Raw genomic sequence first — 6,000 nt, forward strand, 5'->3', positions numbered from 1 at the left:
GTGTGAATTGACTTAGGAAAATCTTCATGATCCATATACTGAAAGAAGCAATTTAGGGGCATCTAGGTGGCTCGGTGGTTAAGTGTCTGCCTTTGGATCCGGTCATGATCCCTGGGGTCCTGGGGTCCTGGGATCAAGCCCCACGTCGGGCTCCTTGCTCATCAGGGAGCCTGCTTCTCGGTCTCCCTCTGCCCCCTGCTCGTGCTCACTCTCTCATTCTATCTCAAATAAATAAATAAAATCTTTGTTAAAAAGAAGCAATTTGAAAAAATATATATGACATCATTTTATCTTATTTTTTAAAGAAATTGGATCCATGTGCAAAGGAGTGGAAAGAATGCTTATTTAAATAAAAGAAAAAGGGCAGCCCCAGTGGCGCAGCGGTTTCCAGCCTGCAGCCCAGGGCGTGATCCTGGAGACCCTGGATCGAGTCCCACGTCAGGCTCTCTGCACGGAGCCTGCTTCTCCCTCTGCCTGTGTCTCTGCCTCTCTCTCTCTCTCTCTCTCTCTGTGTGTGTGTGTGTGTGTGTGTGTGTCTCTATGAATGAATGAATGAATGAATGAATAAATAAATAAATAAATAAATAAATAAAAAGTTGGAAAACATTTGTGCCAAACTATTAACAGGAAGGTAGAGTAGGAGACAGGTTTGTAGATTTGAGGGCTTCAGCAGGACTTTTAACTTATTCTATATAACTTTTTAGTGGTTGATTATACATGTCATTTACTATTGTAATTGTTCTTCACATTAAAAACTTCACTTGATCTTAGCCAAAAAGCTGAGAATCTTCAAATTAAAAACTTGATTTTTTTTTAAAGACAGTCATTTTCCTTCCTTCACTTGCATTTCAATTCTTCTACCCTTTCAACCCTTTCTTCCTTTCCTTATCAAAGTATAAAGATGCCCCCAGTTTGCCCTATAAAAAAACCTTCTCTAGACCTTGCTCCTTCTTCTAGATACCATGCACTAATTTCACTCAAGACCTCAAATGGAGGCTCTACAGACTTTAGTAGGTGATCTGTTTCCCTAACGTTTCCTTCTTGTTTTCTAATTCATTGCACACTGGCCCCTGTGTAAATCCTCTTCTGAAACCGCTGACCCCAACGGGGTCCTAATTGCCAAGTCCAGGCCTGCCTCTTTGACATCTGCAGTACTCAACTGCTTCGACAGTCTTATCCTCCATACAAGTGTTTTTTGTTTTTGTTTTTGTTTTTGTTTTCCCCGTTTTGGTGATGCTACACTTCCTGTTTCTCCTTACAACTTTCTCCTCTTTCCTTAACTTTTTCCATTCCTGATCCATTTCATTCTAACCTGGAAATATTGTTGTTAGTAAAAACTTGGTCCTCTCTCTCTTCTGTCCAGTTAATGCCCCACCACTCTCTAAGGCCAAATGCTACTTTTCTAGATGGTTCCTGAACAACCTAGCATAGGAAACCTCAAAAACAAACTAATATTATCCCTAAAACTAGCCCCATTCATTCATACCTTTCTCTTTTAGTCTCTTAGAAACCCAAAATTAAAATCGCAACATGTTAAAACAGAATTTAAGGTCAAACAGACTTGAATTCAGAACCTAACCTGCCCACCTAAATCCTGTATTACTTGGATTTGTATTAAATATCTCCAGATTTTACTTTCTGTAAAATAGAAACAATACCTTAAAAATGGAGTAATGCTAATACAGACGCCCGGTCCACTCTACTTTTTTCTGGCTTCCACCTTCCCTGCCATCAAACATTCAGGTACCAAGTCTTATTTTTTTCTGCCTCAATTCTTAGACAATTGCAGGCAACACTTGACATTTCCTTACCTCCAGCCTCTCCCATCAAATCTAACATTCCACCAGCCAGTTCTCTCTTCTTTGCTCCTATTACCCAGCTGTTCAAAAGCCCTCACGGACTTCCTGTTCCCTAGAGCAGCCCCCTTATCCTCAAACCCCTAAGATTCACGTGTGTAACACTTACCAGCCGGTACATATATTCTCACCTGGGCAAACAGGGAAAGGGAAAACCAGAAGCTCAGGGTGTAAGGTACTATAAATTGAATGTGTGGGTCCCCCAGATTCAAATGTTGATATCCTAACCCTCAATCTGATGGTTTTCAGAAATGAGCCATTGGGAAGTGATTAGGTCATGGGGCGGAGCCCTCATGCATGAGACTTCTAGTCTTATAAAAGAGACCCCACTGAACTCTCCATGCCTCCCTACCTCTGCTGTGTGAGGATATAGTGACCAGACTGCCATGTGTGAACCATGAAACAGCCTCTCACCAGACACCAAATCTGCTAGTGCCTTGATCTCAGACTTCTCAGCTCCCAGAACTGTGAGAAATAAATGTCTCTTTTATAACTCACCTGGCCCATGGTATTCTGTTCTAACAGGCCAAACATACTGAGACAGGAGGGGAGCATCTCTTTCAGAGATTGCAAGAGGCCCCCTTAATGGGAATACGCATTGTCGTCCTAATATCACCGTAATGTGGTTGAGAACTCTGGTTTCAAACATCAGGTCCCTTTACCCCAACCTTCTTCAATCAATTCTCCCCATCATTTTCCTGGGCAAACCTTCAACCTCTTGTGAAAGGTATTCACACTCTTCGCCTTGGTCACAGCGATCCCTCTTTGCTTTCCACCCCAATGACTAAGCCCTGCACTTCCTGTGAGTGTCAGCTCAAGCCTCTCTGCTACCATGAAGCTTGCTCCCCCTGTGCCAGCCCTCAGTCATCATTCCATTTCAGAATGTCCAACACGTTATTTCTGTAACTCATTTGCTATAAGACATTTGTTTCTTAAGTTTTTTCTCACTAGATGGGTTTTCTCAAGGACAGGGACCAGGAAAGTTTTCTATATTTCCATCAATCTTCAGTAAATACATATTAGAAAAGTAAGTAATATATTGAAAAAGTAAATGAGTGAATGAGCTCCAAATAAGTAAACATTAAATAAAGGTTAATTGTCTGACATTTTGAATCAATTTTGTATGTTTTCAGATTTTTTAAGATCATAATTTTGTACACTAACTCTATTATAAGTGCTTATTATTTATAAAATGAAGTTTATAGTTCTAATTATCCTTTTTTGATAAAATGAAATTATCATAACTTGGATTATCCTGAATGAAAAACTCATGTGGCATGATTTTACTTTTTTATATTTATTAAACTAGAATCTTTAACAATATTGCATGTTTACCAAATTCCTCTGCACATGAATATTAATATCTTAATTACAATATACTTGTTTTTGTACTTTCCTCTCTGAACATATTAAGTAAAATTTCACATAAAATGGAACATCTAAAAAATAAATAAATAAATAATTAAAATTTTTAAAAAAAAAAAATGGAACATCTATTCCCTATTTCTATTCTGGATTCATGGTTCCCTGAAGTCTGCCCTCTGATGACATAAGATTTCATCAAAGCACCATTTTTGTAGACTACTGATATTCAAATTTAGATGAGGAACCCTTTCTTTAACAAAGTATTGTGCAGATACTTACTACATACAAGAGAACTGCTCTGGTTGGGGGAAAAAAATGGGAAGACTCTGAGGCCCACTAACTCAGGTTCTTGTGCCCTACACTGTAGATTGATATCACACCTCCAGGTACCCCGGAAACCTTTGGGTGGAGTACCTGGGCTACACAGAGCCCAACTTGAAAATTAGTTCTGGGCTTTATGTATATTTCAACTTTCTTCTAAAGTCAAAACAAATTTCTTAAAAGTCAGAAATATGTGAAATCTCAAGATTTACTTATGTTCAATATATTTGATATATTCACAGAGCCAAGCTGCTTGTGTATATATCATATATACTCGATACTCGGTACCTATTTATGTTTATTAATATGCAGTATTTGTATATAAGCATAAATTCATTCTCCTAAAAGCCCACTCCTAGCCCATTCTAAAAATAAAAACGAATTTTTTTTTTAAATTAAAGTGAAGAAAAAAGATATCTGAACAGTTTGTCACCTTCAGAAAGAAAGCAAGGAGAGGAGGCCTCGGATCACTCAGGTTCTCAGCATCGCAGGCTCTGGCAGTTGGTGTAGATGGGCTGCCAGGCACTGAGACTGTGATGTCACATACAGCACACAGAGGAACCATGACTCTGTAGGCCCCAAGGACAAGTGATCTCCAAGAGAGTTTTGTGATGTTTAAGATGTAGGGAACATGTCCAGAAAAATACAGATCCATTAGTTCCTATTCGCATCATCTGACTTCCATAAATAATCACCAAAGCCATGTCTTTATAAATCAAAAATGAACTATTACATTTGGAAATGTGTGAGTTTTGTCTCATCATCTTATTACAGGAAACAACTGGCAGAAAGGGGTAGCCAAATATCAGGAAACATCAGTTTAGCTGATTCACCTGTTGTCGTTAAAAAATTAAATGGTTCTTTGCATCTGTTGGAAGTGAAAAAGTAACATCAAAATTTACATAACTTTGAGAGGGAGGGATGAATAGGTGCAACACAGAGGACCTTTAGGGCAGTAAAACTACTCTGCATGATACATAATAGTGGATACGTGTCATTACAAATTTGTTCAAACCACAGAATGTACAACAGGAAGAGTGAACCCTGATATAAGTGATGGATTTGGGATGAGAATGATGTGTCAGCATAACAAGTGTACCATCCCGGTAGGAGATGAGGGAGGAGGGGCATGGGCAGAAGGCACACGGGACATCTGCTGTGAATTTAGAACTGCTCTAAAAAATAAGGTATATTTTTTAAAAACTCATATGACTTTCAGGCTTAATTTTATTTCCTGCTTTTATATTGGAACTATCGTACAGATTTAATCAGATATTTGAAAACTGTGAAAGTTTAAGCAGGCAAAATAGACAGCTTTGAGAATAAAAAATAGGATTGATTTTAGAAAGAGCTTTGTCTGGGATTTGCTTTGAAATAATCTGTTGTGGTGATGAGGGCAGGAGCAGGGAAGGAGCATAATGGCTAAAGGTATTCTTTAAACAAGAAAAGCCGTGGGGTGACAATTACTGAGGAGGCATTGATTATGCTGTTCTCTATAACTTTGTGTATGACACTTTTCCTAACTAAATTCTTTTTTTTTATTTAATAAGCCTAAATTCTAAGGTGTTCAAATGTCATATTTTGCCCCAGTTTATGTAAAAAAAAAAAAAAAAAAACTAAACTAAATTGTGACCCAAAAAAAAAAATTTAATGGAAAAATAAATCTTTTCCTACTTGACAATGTCTTCATTTAGAGAAGCAGCATTTTGTTGAGGACAGGAGCAAACCTTGATTTTAAATAATAGTTGTATGACATTAAAATCTCTAGAAGTTAGCTCTTTCATCTGAGTACTGGAAATAATAGTAACTACGTCATATGTAATACATTGACTTATTCACCTAGTGATAAATATATGAAGTATATATTCAATGACTGAAATTTATCCTAATGTTCTTATCTGTATTCAGCATATCACGTAGTTTTTAATAAACTTCTTTCCCCATTAACCCACCAAGCAGTTCTTGCCAGGGTCACCAAAGACCTCCACGAAACTAAATCCAAGACATTGTCAGTCCTTAACTTAAATAAATCTCAACAGCATTAGTTCACACTAAATGCTCTTTGAAATTCTCCTTAGTTTCTTTGACATTATACCCTCTTGGTTTTCTTCCCACCTCTCTGATCACATGGCCAGGTTTCTTTTCTTGACTCATCCTTCCCCGGCCAGCCTTTAAACGATACTCCCCAAGGCTCAGTCTTAAGGTCTGGTCTCACTCAAAGCTCTTTCCCTGTGATGTCATTCGTGTCCGTTGCCCTCAGTGCCTCTCAATTCATGCCTCCAGCCCAGATCATTCTCTGAGCTCCAAATTTATGTATCGAATTGTATCCTATGACATCTCCACTTAGATATTTCAAAGGTGCCCCAAAATCAAATATAAAAACCCAAACTTAAGCTCTTTTCTGTAAAACATGAGTATTTATCTCAGAGAAAGGAACCACCAGCCATCTAGGTGGAAA

Source organism: Nyctereutes procyonoides, unplaced genomic scaffold (assembly GCF_905146905.1).
Source record: "Nyctereutes procyonoides isolate TBG_1078 unplaced genomic scaffold, NYPRO_anot_genome, whole genome shotgun sequence".
In the NCBI taxonomy this organism is placed as follows: domain Eukaryota; kingdom Metazoa; phylum Chordata; class Mammalia; order Carnivora; family Canidae; genus Nyctereutes; species Nyctereutes procyonoides.